Source organism: Amblyomma mixtum, chromosome 1 (assembly GCF_055824585.1).
Source record: "Amblyomma mixtum isolate Tamu chromosome 1, ASM5582458v1, whole genome shotgun sequence".
NCBI lineage: Eukaryota > Metazoa > Arthropoda > Arachnida > Ixodida > Ixodidae > Amblyomma > Amblyomma mixtum.
This window is the reverse complement of record NC_143012.1, coordinates 207,908,204-207,922,713: the sequence shown is the minus strand read 5'-3', so window position 1 is coordinate 207,922,713 and position 14,510 is coordinate 207,908,204. Positions and strand designations below refer to the sequence as shown.

The 14,510-nt window shown below is 47.9% G+C and overlaps 2 long non-coding RNA genes and 3 pseudogenes across 9 annotated transcripts in view; 1 reads left to right on the top strand and 4 right to left on the bottom strand.

Annotated features, from left to right (window-relative positions):
* The window catches only part of LOC149370674 (uncharacterized), a 108,186-nt gene that overhangs the window by 63,004 nt on the left and 30,672 nt on the right, over nt 1-14,510 (top strand). The gene's annotated exons all lie outside the window — the stretch shown is intronic.
* Nucleotides 4,309-5,157, bottom strand: LOC149370679 (uncharacterized). The gene is made up of 3 exons (XR_016286119.1): nt 5,056-5,157; nt 4,683-4,898; nt 4,309-4,519 (listed from the first exon to the last, which is right to left on the bottom strand). It is a non-coding gene; the product is annotated as an uncharacterized LOC149370679 (long non-coding RNA).
* On the bottom strand, nt 6,882-7,653 carry LOC149370678 (uncharacterized; annotated as a pseudogene).
* On the bottom strand, nt 7,745-9,504 carry LOC149370677 (uncharacterized; annotated as a pseudogene).
* LOC149370676 (uncharacterized) lies at nt 11,687-12,859 on the bottom strand (annotated as a pseudogene).

Here is a 14,510-nt window from a genome sequence, read left to right as displayed (position 1 = left end):
AGACAAATGAGATATGAGGGATGCTGCAGCGTGGTTGCAATTATATTTGCTCGATGGCTCGACCCACTATCATTCGGCTATTCTGCGCACTTGTTTGAAAACTGCACACTCAGCGCTCATGGGAGTCACATTTAGTAAAGCTGAGATCTGGGCGAGTTGGTATGCATTCATACTGTTGAACAGCGCAGAAAAGGTGGGACAAGGACAAGTTGATAGTCATTGAGTTGATAGTCATTGAGCAGCGCTTGTCTTGTCATTGTCCCGCCTTTTTTGCGCTGTTCACCAGTATGAAAGCTCATGGGAGTGTCAATAGTTGATGGAAGGGCTGCTGTTCCAATCGCGGTGACGCAGCCACTCAGAACGGCAGCGCTTCCAGGGGTGTGAGTAGCCAATGGAAGAGCCGACGTCACTCACATACAGTTTCTCTTTGGCTTTGTTTGATGCATTTTACTTGACTGCCAGCCATGTTTTACCAGTTTTTGATGTAGCGCTCTGTCAGTCGTCATTTGTGCTCCTGGGACGCTAAGTGTTCAGTGCTCGTTCACAGCTACATTTAAGACAGCTGTCAGGCTTTATGCTGAAGGAAGGAACGACTGCGTGCCAGGCTGCAAGTTCGATGGTTTAGAATGGGTGATGCAGGTGTGGCGGCTGCAGCGAGGAAAAATTTTCAGTTTTTTCACACAGTGTCATGGTGCGGTTGTTTGCGAAGTGAACGGTAACGTTAGAACAACGTGCTGTGGGGCTGCAGCAGCAGTGGTGAAAGCGTGGACGAGTAGTCCAGTGACTAATGCATTTTCATTTTGGAATGTGCCCGTGTTCACGCTTTTCTTTTTTTTTTTCTCTGAAATTCGATACAGGGAAGCCGACTTACATTCGAGTCAACTTACAATCATGTAGCTAAGGTATCGTCCCATAACACACAGAGCAGCTGCGTGACCGGCAATGTTAATGTAGATTTGCCAAACGCAAAGTTCACTGCAGAAAATGATAACACAAATAAGCTACTGCAAAGGTGGAAGTGGAGGAACCGTTTGTACAACGCAAAGTAAAGCAAGGCACTTTGTAGCAGTGACTATAACACTGATGCTAGCCTTCCTCAGTATCCAATTAATGTGAGATTACTGTACGGCTCAGTATGCTGAAAAGCAAAGAACACCCTACTCTTGCTTCGCTCATGTAAACAGGCATCCCTGAAAAAAATCTCATGCTTTGTCTCAACCACCTGCAAAAAAGTGGGAATGCGTGGATTTGGTTTGAGATAAGCTGGCACCTCTTACAGCCATTTCCTTGAACAGAAATGTGAACAGTGAGCTGCAAGACACTGCTATGGACTGAAAGAAAAAGCTGATGGACACTGTACCCCTATGCAAAACAATCTGAACAAAGCATTTGATAGCTTATTCGGCTAACTAATATAGAAGGAAAGAATATATATATAGGTAGAAAGACGGACTATAATTTTAATATATACACAATGTACAATGCCCTACTTATTCACGCTCTGAGAACTTCATTTCGCTCAATGTACCGCTCGCACACATGCTCGGACATACACTGCTTCACAAAACCCTCTCGCTCATTTCCCGCTCCTGCTCTCGGCCGCACAAAGAGTGATCTGCTTTGTGTCAAACTTAACACTCTCTCAATTACTAACACACAAACACACAAAGGACGAACGTATGCAAGAGCCATATGATCATATGAGAACATATGATGGGAGTGGTGCCTCCGCTCTCCTTCCGAAAATGGGAACACTGCTTCGGGGCACAGCGCGCACCGCCGCATCTCTCACCCTCTGACTCTTGCACCAGGGAAAAGGCCCGCACCACCTCGCTCGTCAAAGAAAAACGGACGGATGGTCGTCACAGCAACAAATGCAAAACATGAAAATGACACCCGCTAACACATTTCTGCACTGAGGCAGACAAGATCATTTCTGTGGCCGTCTTATGAATATCACTTTGACAGTATTAATGCCCTTGCTACCACAGTCTCACAGATGCATGCAGTACTTTTAACTAAACCATTCGAAAACGAAACAGTGCATACCTAGCACACATTCAGCCGCACGGGATCCAGCCCATCCCTGGACGGTCTGTCTTTGTGGGCGTTTGTGCCTTTTTTGTAGGGGGACTTTCCCTGAAGTTCCTCTTTAAATACTTGCCAAAGAAGGCTCCTTGCAAACTTGGTCGGCAGCTCTTGGCAATGCGCATGCAGACTGTCTTCTCAACCAGGACACCACCCCTTATGTCCTCCTGCATAGAAAGGAAGGCGAAATTGCCATAGATACACACTCCTTCTGTCGGTCTGTGCTAGCATTGAATATCACTTTGACAGTATTACTGCCCTTGCTATCACAGTCTCACAGATGCATGCAGTACTTTTAACTAAACCATTCGAAAACGAAACAGTGCATACCTAGCACACATTCAGCCGCACGGGATCCAGCCCATCCCTGGACGGTCTTTCTTTGTGGGCATTTGTGCCTTTTCTGTAGTGGGACTTTCCCTGAAGTTCCTCTTTAAATACTTGCCAAAGAAGGCTCTTTGCAAACTTGGTCGGCAGCCCTTGGCAATGCGCATGCAGCCTGCTGATAACTGTCTTCTCAACCAGGACACCACCCCTTATGTCCTCCTGCATAGAAAGGAAGGCGAAATTGCCATAGATACACACTCCTTCTGTCGGTCTGTGCTAGCATTGAATATCACTTTGACAGTATTACTGCCCTTGCTATCACAGTCTCACAGATGCATGCAGTACTTTTAACTAAACCATTCGAAAACGAAACAGTGCATACCTAGCACACATTCAGCCGCACGGGATCCAGCCCATCCCTGGACGGTCTGTCTTTGTTGGCGTTTGTGCCTTTTCTGTAGTGGGACTTTTCCTGAAGTTCCTCTTTAAATACTTGCCCAAGAAGGCTCCTTGCAAACTTGGTCGGCAGCTCTTGGCAATGCGCATGCAGACTGTCTTCTCAACCAGGACACCACCCCTTATGTCCTCCTGCATAGAAAGGAAGGCGAAATTGCCATAGATACACACTCCTTCTGTCGGTCTGTGCTAGCATTGAATATCACTTTGACAGTATTACTGCCCTTGCTATCACAGTCTCACAGATGCATGCAGTACTTTTAACTAAACCATTCGAAAACGAAACAGTGCATACCTAGCACACATTCAGCCGCACGGGATCCAGCCCATCCCTGGACGGTCTTTCTTTGTGGGCATTTGTGCCTTTTCTGTAGTGGGACTTTCCCTGAAGTTCCTCTTTAAATACTTGCCAAAGAAGGCTCCTTGCAAACTTGGTCGGCAGCCCTTGGCAATGCGCATGCAGCCTGCTGATAACTGTCTTCTCAACCAGGACACCACCCCTTATGTCCTCCGGCATAGAAAGGAAGGCGAAATTGCCATAGATACACACTCCTTCTGTCGGTCTGTGCTAGCATTGAATATCACTTTGACAGTATTACTGCCCTTGCTATCACAGTCTCACAGATGCATGCAGTACTTTTAACTAAACCATTCGAAAACGAAACAGTGCATACCTAGCACACATTCAGCCGCACGGGATCCAGCCCATCCCTGGACGGTCTGTCTTTGTTGGCGTTTGTGCCTTTTCTGTAGTGGGACTTTTCCTGAAGTTCCTCTTTAAATACTTGCCCAAGAAGGCTCCTTGCAAACTTGGTCGGCAGCCCTTGGCAATGCGCATGCAGCCTGCTGATAACTGTCTTCTCAACCAGGACACCACCCCTTATGTCCTCCTGCATAAAAAGAAAAGCAAAATTGCCTTAGATACACACTCCTTCTGTCGGTCTGTGCTAGCATTGAATATCACTTTGACAGTATTACTGCCCTTGCTATCACAGTCTCACAGATGCATGCAGTACTTTTAACTAAACCATTCGAAAACGAAACAGTGCATACCTAGCACACATTCAGCCGCACGGGATCCAGCCCATCCCTGGACGGTCTGTCTTTGTGGGCGTTTGTGCCTTTTCTGTAGTGGGACTTTCCCCGAAGTTCCTCTTTAAATACTTGCTCAAGAAGGCTCCTTGCAAACTTGGTCGGCAGCCCTTGGCAATGCGCATGCAGCCTGATGATAACTGTCTTCTCAACCAGGACACCACCCCTTATGTCCTCCTGCATAAAAAGAAAAGCAAAATTGCCTTAGATACACACTCCTTCTGTCGGTCCGTGCTAGCATTGAATATCACTTTGACAGTATTACTGCCCTTGCTATCACAGTCTCACAGATGCATGCAGTACTTTTAACTAAACCATTCGAAAACGAAACAGTGCATACCTAGCACACATTCAGCCGCACGGGATCCAGCCCATCCCTGGACGGTCTGTCTTTGTGGGCATTTGTGCCTTTTCTGTAGTGGGACTTTCCCTGAAGTTCCTCTTTAAATACTTGCCCAAGAAGGCTCCTTGCAAACTTGGTCGGCAGCCCTTGGCAATGCGCATGCAGCCTGCTGATAACTGTCTTCTCAACCAGGACACCACCCCTTATGTCCTCCTGCATAAAAAGAAAAGCAAAATTGCCTTAGATACACACTCCTTCTGTCGGTCTGTGCTAGCATTGAATATCACTTTGACAGTATTACTGCCCTTGCTATCACAGTCTCACAGATGCATGCAGTACTTTTAACTAAACCATTCGAAAACGAAACAGTGCATACCTAGCACACATTCAGCCGCACGGGATCCAGCCCATCCCTGGACGGTCTGTCTTTGTGGGCGTTTGTGCCTTTTCTGTAGTGGGACTTTCCCCGAAGTTCCTCTTTAAATACTTGCCCAAGAAGGCTCCTTGCAAACTTGGTCGGCAGCCCTTGGCAATGCGCATGCAGCCTGCTGATAACTGTCTTCTCAACCAGGACACCACCCCCTATGTCCTCCTGCATAAAAAGAAAAGCGCCTTAGATACGCATTCTTTCTACCGGTCTGTGCTAGCAATGAATATCACTTTGACAGTATTACTGCCCTTGCTATCACAGTCTCACAGATGCATGCAGTACTTTTAACTAAACTATTCGAAAACGAAACAGTGCATACCTAGCACACATTCAGCCGCACAGGATCCAGCCCATCCCTGGACGGTCTGTCTTTGTGGTCATTTGTGCCTTTTCTGTAGTGGGACTTTCCCCGAAGTTCCTCTTTAAATACTTGCCAAAGAAGGCTCCTTACAAACTTGGTCGGCAGCCCTTGGCAATGCGCATGCAGCCTGGTTATAACTGTCTTCTCAACCAGGACACCACCCCCTATGTCCTCCTGCATAAAAAGAAAAGCGCCCGCCTTATATACGCATTCTTTCTACCGGTCTGTGCTAGCAATGAATATCACTTTGACAGTATTACTGCCCTTGCTATCACAGTCTCACAGATGCATGCAGTACTTTTAACTAAACTATTCGCAAACGAAACAGTGCATACCTAGCACACATTCAGCCGCACGGGATCCAGCCCATCCCTGGACGGTCTGTTTTTGTGGGCATTTGTGCCTTTTCTGTAGTGGGACTTTCCCCGAAGTTCATCTTTAAATACTTGCCCAAGAAGGCTCCTTACAAACTTGGTCGGCAGCCCTTGGCAATGCGCATGCAGCCTGGTGATAACTGTCTTCTCAACCAGGACACCACCCCCTATGTCCTCCTGCATAAAAAGAAAAGCGCCTTAGATACGCATTCCTTCTACCGGTCTGTGCTAGCGACCACACATTCACACACTGTCACACGTCCACGCCAAGCAGTGGGATGAGGCGTGCTTGTACAGGACTTTGCTGGACGGTTGAAGGATGTATAGTACACGATCCTATTTGCCATGGTTGGCACCGATGGTGAAATGCTGTGGGCCACGAGCGTGACGAGCAAGCAGCTTCCCACAGCGATGAGAATTTTCCAGCCAGGTGGGATAAGGCAAGTGAGCGAGTGGCACCTTTCAAGCAGCTGCAACAAAAGACCGTTGTTACAAATGAGGAGAAGGTGGAATTACTTTATCAAATCACTAAAACGTATCTTGCAGGTTATAGTCGAATGCATTAGACTTTTTTTTTTCTGACTGTTGCAATCGAAGATGTAAGTAAAACGAGACCAACAGCACATGCGAGACCTTTTGGGCCGACTGCAATATGTGTACTTCAAAAAAGTGCTTGCCAAGCTTGTACAAATTAGCAAGGTACAATAGCAACTTATTTATATTTATTTATTTAGACGAGCTGCTGGCTCAGTGAAGGGCCCTGGCAGGAGAGGCATCACAAGAACAAGACCGTAAGAAGCACAGTTGTACAAAGCACATCTAGTCAATGAATGGCCTGTTCCAAGTCAGGAATGCTTGGTACCTGATTCCACTTAATTATGTTGCAGATGAAAAAAAGAATTTCAAAATGTTTGTTCCTGCAAAGTGCCATGTTAGTGATGAGTGTTGATTTTTATACAGTACAATTGTTTGTGCCTGTCATGCTTACAAAAGTGGTTTCGGTGTATAGTGCACAAATGGTGAAGTGTTTATACTACACAAATACACTCCCCAAATGAAAACCAGCAAAACATAGTAAGCAACTAAGTCAACCTTAAAGTGCTTAGACCTACAACATGCATTGAAACATAAGCACCGGTGTGAAAAAATGACTGTTTGCTGACCTGAACAAACAGCAAACACTCAAACGTTTGAAAGGTTTATAAAAAGTTGCAATTTCATTTCTGGGTTGGCAATGCACCTTGTTCAGAAGGCATGGGCATGCTATTCTACACAGTATGATTGAAATTTGGATGGGCAGTTTGGCCTCATGATGAAAGAAACAGCACATAATACGACAGATTTTTATATGTAATGGTCTGCAAATTTTGCAACTGCTCAGGAAAGGAAGGTGACAGGCTTTGTAGTGTACTAAAGAAATTTGTCATCAGCCAGTATTGCAGCAGAGAGATTTGTAATTCCACAGGCAACCGTGAAGAGGTGGTCAACATGTTGCAGCAGCTCCCACATTATTGTGGACCTGAAGAATTTGAATATTTTGATTCTCTGAATGGCTCTTTCCACGCGAACAGCAGCCCTGGCTATCTCAACAGTTTTTATGGCTTCACTAGATTGGAATTGGCTTGCCCTGCCTGCAAATGGGGACTTAACAATACCAATTGCCCAAGATGTGCACATGTTGTCAATGAAAAAGCCCCTGTCGACCATTATGGCATCAGTGAATGAGCCAAATTTTTCCAAGAGGCCTGACTGTGCGGTTATAGCCTTATCAGAGGCACGGCCACCAATTGCTTTGCTTGTAAAGGTTATAGTCCCTCCAGGACTAACACAAACGAGAAACGTCGACTTGTACTGCGAATACGTTAGTAAATGGCATGTAACACACCCTGACCTCTCAACAGGAATTTCAGTGCAGTCTACGACACTACGCACCCTTGTGTACCCCTTGAGTGCATAGGCATGTTGTTTGAGCACTTCCTCTTTAGATGGCCACCTAACGGCTGGTTCCAACACTGCAGCTATAAGAGGAAGTATGTGCACAAAATAATACCTGTGCACTGATGCTCCGCTGCATTGAAATAATATAGCAAGGCATGAAAATGATAGTGCATGTTTCAAGGCAATGAACACAAGCAAGACCCTGTCTCTTTCTTGTTGAAGCTTCCATTTTGTTCTCACCCTCACATTCCTTGACGAGTGTGACTATACTGTCAAGAAGTTTGTGCCCTGGAATTCCAGTTAATGTTTTGAGTTGAACATCTGTGGAAACAAAATCAGAAATTCGGAGCTTCTCGAAGCAGTCGTGCTCCTTGCACGGCCTTTTCCTGGCTTGACAATGCGCCCAAGTCCTGCAGCATAACAAGTGCCTCAGCTGCTGCCTCTGCTGAAGTAGCAAGAATTCAAGGAATGAAAAAAAAACCTCTTTCTTATAGATTTCACTGGTGTAGTTGAAAGGAGTCTCACCTGCTGAAGCTTCTGCATGCTGTGCATCAGGTTCTTGTTGGCAAGAGCCCACAGTAGGAAACCACTCTTGGGCAGGGAGTTAGTTCTGTAATCATCGTTATTGAACAGCTGAGACTTAGTGTGCAATAATGCAGATTACAAAGATGTTTTGGCTAGGAATCCATGGCCATGTGTAAGCATAGATTCCTTGCAGGCAATTTAATTGGAAAGTTCAAAGTGCTGTTTTGACCTCAATGCAACACAAAATAAACAAATCAAACAAAGCCAGTAAAAAAGACAATCAAGTGCGCTCAAAATTAGTGCTAACATCGATGTTACATTCAAAGCCTTATTATAGAGTCTTTTGAAGGAAAGTTTCTCACCGTTGCTTTCGACTATGCAGGCACAGGCTGGAGCGTCCAGATCATGCACTGGCTCCTGCGAGGCTTTGTTTTCTGTAAAACAGATCATTTAATCATAGTTTTAGAGCCATAAATTCAGTGACGATGGGCCGTCAAGCTCACGATAGGTCGCATCGGAAGATGGGAGGAAGCAGCCACGTTTGTGCATACTGTCCTCGATACCTTGTTTCATTACAACTTTTTAGCAGTCTAGTCAAATTAATCTAGTTCCAAGTAAATGGTCACGTTAGTGTAAAATCTTGCCAGCATTTATTCCTTTCGATTGATACAGATTACAATCCCATCCTCGTCGCCATTTGTAACATCTTGCAAGCATTTATTCCTTTTGATTAATACAGATTAAAATCCCATCCTCGTCGCCATTTGTAACATCTTGCCAGCATTTATTTCTTTCGATTAATACAGAATACATCACTGCTATCACGGTCACACCACCAGCTTCCTTCGCTGGACGCACACACCCAGCATTCCTTGCGCGGGGTGATGTCCATGTAGGTTGGAGTACAGGTGTTCGTTGAAACCGAAACCGTAACACACAACACTACAGTTAGACACTAATGCTCTGCCTTCATATCGCCCTCTCCACCATAACCTGAGCGCGATAATGAGCGTAAACATACAGAACGCTCCGCAAAACATTACTGTGCATAGGGGTAATTACACCCAAGTGTTTCATGAACACTATGGACAAAATGTTCAACCCTTCACACTGAAAGTAGCACTTTAAAACACGTACCTTCAGCGTCCTCAATCAGCTTCGGTCTTGTTTTTCTTGGCATTCTTGGTGGCCTTTCATGGGAGCGCGCGGGAATCTTCTGTGACGGCACGGCGCCGGCCTTCAAACGTGGTCACAATGGACTCAGATCTTTAAATAAACGAATGCAATATCATCTCATGACAACACAGGACAACGGATGTTGCAATCAGCAACTCTATGACAACTCACCGAGATTACTCCAGAAGAAATCTTGTTTCTCGAAGTGCTCACTGCATATGACCATGCAGTCGGTCACTTTCTTTCCGATGCGCAGCTTCAGGGTCCAAAGCGCCTTCAATTTTTTATCCCTGGGGAAACTGTGCAGGCTTACTTTACCTGAAACTGCGCGATTTGTGCACTGAGGAACACTACACATGCGGTTGCTTTTTGCTTTTCGGATCGGCACAGCCATCGCGCAAGGGGTTGCTGCCTGCACTGCGAACGCCGATCACTGGCGAGTCGCTTCGAAGAAAAGCCGCGTGGTGGCGCCACCGTAGCTGGAAAGTGTGAATTGGGAGCCTTAGTGGGCCCTGCGCCTAGTGGGCCTAGGTACACTTGGCCGTCTTCATATGAACAAAAAGCATGCCAAGATGATAAACAAACCATAAAACTTCGCCTAGTCATCTCTGACACACCAGCCGCACAATAGAAGTGTCCGAGCACCTGGTTTGTTCTTGCTGGAATTAGAGCACCCATACAACAGCACACATTTTCATCACATAAGTATTATCTCTGTCTACATAAAAAAAAAACACCGCAAGAGATGCATAACGTGATGACACAGAAGAAGAACGCTCATGTCTATCGTCTTGGTCTCCGATTCCATGTTCTGTGCCCTATCAGCCTTGGTGCACATGATGACATGATCGAATCTTCAGACAAACAACATTTAGTGAAGATTAAACTGGATTACCTGACGGAGTCTCGATAAGTGCGTGTTTGTAGCATGAATGCTCGACTTGCTCTCTCGTGCGGCTCCCGGCGGAGATGCTAGGGTGATGATGCTTCCTGCCGCTTACCTTGGTGTCAACCGCTGGCTCCTTTTGTTGCCATGGCAGCCTTCGTAAGGTGTGCTCGCTTTTTTTCTATGCCTCTTTCGGAGCTTGTGCTGTTTTAACACCATAGAAGATATGCTGCAAAGATGTACCATGCCTTGACGCCTCCCGGGACCACGCTCCGCACTCACCGTAATTTAGAAGCTCCACTTCTGCTGGCACTTCGCCCTCCTTCCATCAAACTGGGACCACCTGGCCCCGCACTTTCCGTATAACCTTGTCTGCTGTAAGAACTCACACGCTGAGCGTGGTGTCAGCGAGGGCGCGCATGCTGTAGACGACCCACGTGCGCTCCGCAACGCACGTGCGAATTCTGCGTTTTTTTCACCTGCAGCTTATGCTTGCAAGCAACGAGAGTAAAAAGCAAAACGGCCTGCGTGTGCAAGGAAAGTCACGTGATCGCGGGTTTTGTGAGATACCTTTCTGTGACAAATTTAACACCTTGTTAGAAAATCTTCGTTTCAGGTAAATTTGATGATTGCATCTATTTACTTTGACTCTTTGACCCTTAATATCTTGCACACAAGCAAAAAATAAATCTGAACACAAAGCTACTACTTTGTACCACAACATCATGGAGAAAGTTTCCTCCTTGCAAAACGCCCTTGGGTGATGGCACTCGTGAAGTTTTCTGCACAGCCAGCGTTTTTTGCACGACTTACGCACATTTGGCAGGAACAAGGAAGACACGCACAGTGTCTTCTCTGCCACCACAGAACGGAGAGGTAGGTCGTACGCTGGCCCTTGTCCTTGATAGGGAGGAATCCCCTGGCTAAGCGATACATGAAAGAACCCCTACTTGGATCCAGGATGTCCGCTGTGATCAGCTGCCAACTTGGGCGCACATTTCAAAGCTCATGATGACGAAGGTGGGGCGGAAGACAGGGCGAGGATTTCGACCAACTTTTTCAAGAGAACCAAGACAACATTGATATCTGCCTTTGCGTTGCGGAGCCGCTCAAGGCAGTTATCTGCCCGAGCATAGAAAGGCGATGGATAGCCCATTCATAACACACAGTGAGACAACGTGCTCTGGAAGAACAAGCGGAGCTGGGTGCTTGACCCATTAATTCATGCACTCCGCGTGCAGGTGTGTCTCCGCGTCTTGGAAATGCCTCCTCCTGCCTGGTGCACCCTGCTGAGTGGCCGTGCGGCCGTTTCAGGAATGTGTCCCTTTGTCCCCTGCCTTGTCCAGGGGCTCAACTTTTGTTCGGATAGCTACTAGTAGTAATGGCGGCACTGTTTGCACGCCGGTGAAAAGTAAAGGGGTCTAGAGTGCATTCGCTTAATTTCCACTCTTGTTGGGTGTCTGCGCCGACTGCGCACACAGCTTAGGCAGAGGAATCGTAGCGTGCATAGGAGGAAGCCCCTGTCCACATGCAGCACGGCTCCACTGCTTGCTTCTCTGGTAGGTGGTGGAGGGCGGTAGGCGCGCATGGTAAAGGTGACGCCTTGTAATATGCACTTGGCCTCTGCAGCCAGATCATCCAGGTCGCGAAACCGACTGCCACGCAGATAGGCCACAAAAGTGGGATGCGCCTACCTAACAACTCTTTTGACACGTGCGTCATTTTAGGCGGTCGGCTCGGCGATCTGGAAAAGCTCCTCCATCGTCCGCATACACTCGATGAGCAATGTCTCGTCAGGCGCTTGCGTATGCAGTTCAAGCTCTCTCCACATCCTATGGTGGTAGTCTACAGGCAAGAATTCCCGACGGAGAGCCGCCTAGAACTCATCGAGCGTGGTTGCTCGTCGACCATAAAGCGGGTACCACTGCGCTGCTCGCTCCACAAGGGCAACAGGCACAATTGAGCATCTCGCGGTCATCCAGTGCTACAGGCTGGTAGTGCGTTAGACTTTCGATGAAGTCAGTTACGCTAACCGTGTCGGTGTAACCACTGTATGTTGGGACGGCCACCTTTACCACCGGCTGCGAGTGCTTGGATGCCTCCAGGAAAGCCTGAAGAGCGCCCGATAGAGACTGGATTAGCCGCGTCGCATCCTGTAGCAACGCCGACGCGTCTGGTATGGGCGCTTCCCGTGTTTTGGGTTCTAGCATGTTCGAGATCCATAAGCAGCTGCGCTGCCTCTTCAGCCTTGCCTTGAGCTCTCAGGAGCATCAGGCGCAATTCCTAGCTCCGTGCTGGCGGGCTAGCAGCCATTTGCTCCGTAATGCGGGCCTCTCTATGTTCACCATTAGCAAGTGGTGTGTTTGGCAATCTGCCTTCTTCCATCAAGGATTGCAGTCCTCCATTACCTAGTTCTACGTCAAGTGGGCTCAAACTGGAATGAACAGATGTTGATGAGAGACGCCTTGCACTTGCTCTGTTGCGCCCGACACTACAGCCCGTTGGAATGCTGATTCGGCTCTCCCCGACATTAAAACATCACCAGCGGCGGTAGAGTTCTCCCACTGGGCGACATTCGCGAGAAACGTCAAAGGTGATGCCTCCCTAAAACTGGAGTACATGACGCGGCAAGCTGATCACACCGGCTCTCGGCTCATTGTGTGTGGCAGCAATTGCACAGGCAGTTGCTGCCCCACGTTCGGGCGCCAGAAATGTGGATGCCTCCTTCTATCCCTCTGTGCACAGGGTCAGTACATAGCCCAAGAGTGGGCTTCTTTACATGTCTCGGGGAATGCGAAGAGCGAACCCACTGCGCGGTTTGAGCACCGAGCCGAAATGGGTCCGGTCTGCTCTTGCCGCGCTCGTGCGCTCTCAATCCAAGAGAAGTAGCACGTTTACAGTACACATATTTATTGTGCGGACAACTACGTTACACACTCAAGCACTGCATACGGCATTCCAACTCATGCACACCTGACATGCACCGCCACCCCGATAGTGGGCCGCAGCAGATGCACGCGCAGACCGGCGCGGCGGGAAAACTCTAGTGAGAGCCGCGGCTGACTCGGGTCAGCGGCGGCGGTAACTCGGCGGTTTTCGCCGGGTGCTCGCAGGTTCCGCAAGGGCGGTGTGCGAGGCTCTTGGCTTGTGATGTTGAGGACCTGTATGAAAAGGCACGTGAATGCCCGTTGGCAAAGGCCTCTGGGACAGCGAATAACAGTCGCTCACGTACTTTGCCGCTTGCATCGGCCCGTGTTCCGCCCTCGTTGTACGCCTATCTCGAACTCTGCCCGCGCTCCCGCAACTGGCAACCGAACAAGCACAACGTTACCCCTACATCACAGCCGTGCAACCCAATCAGCGGACCATGTAGCACGACCCCACGAAGTGCAGCCGGGATCCCCACGGGACCGGAGGACCCAGCGGGTGGTTAGGTAGCATCCAGAGCAGTAACGCGCCTCCGTTAGCGGACAGGGTTTCGCAGCAGTCAAAAAGGAGCAGCATAGACAGCGCGAATCCCCATATCGGTCACTGAAAAAGAGTGTCTGGCGATAGTTTGGGCCCTTACCAAGTTGCGCCCTTACCTCTACAGCCGCCCGTTTGAAGTCGTGGCCGACCACCATGCGCTGCGCTGGCTTTCTTCTCTGAAAGACCCATCCAGTAGTCTCATGAGGTGGGCCCTTCGCCTACAGGAGTACGATATCTGCGTCATGTATCATACTGAAGCACATTGCCAAGAAGGTCCGCGCCACCCATCGATCTTTTATAAGCAGGAATGATCACTGAACAATCTTCAAAGATGTGCTTTTTTTTGTTGCTATTCAATCTTTTCACGGAGGTAACTGGGTTGGCACCAGTGCATTTGGAAAGGAGATTTATAGAGCGGTTGCCATACCACTTTAAGGCCACCATTGTCTTTTGATCACAGGAGGCAGCTGAGGTATCACGGGTACCTTGGTTTTTAATCAATTGGATCCATTAACTTGCCGCACTTGAGTCTGTTTCCGTGGAGAGTGTCAATATAGGAGATTCCCATTTTGTGACTTCTACAAGATGAGGGCCAGTAAAGAAGTTGTCAGCGACAACTAGATGGTGGAATGCTGGAATACAACTGGAATACACTTTGGAAGGCTGGAATACAACTGGAAAACAATACCAGCTCTTGACCAAAGCTGGTTGCCATCCTGGTAGCTATAAAAACCCTGATTCTCCAGAGCGCACTTCAAAGCTTCAGGCCCCATTTGCCTTTAGGTTTATTGCGCATATTGGCGGCTGTAACAACGTCTACTGAAAGGGATGATGATTTCGTCCACTCCTGACTTTTTTCCTTGGGGCAAGCCTGACATATCCGACACGACACTAAAAAGATCCCGAAGACATACGGAGGATATTCTTTTAGAACATTATTTATCCTCAGGATGTCCTCAAATGATCTTCAAAATGTATATATTAAAAAGGCCCTCATATCCGGCCTCAGGACATCCTCAGAATAGCCTCAGAAGGGCAATTTCTGA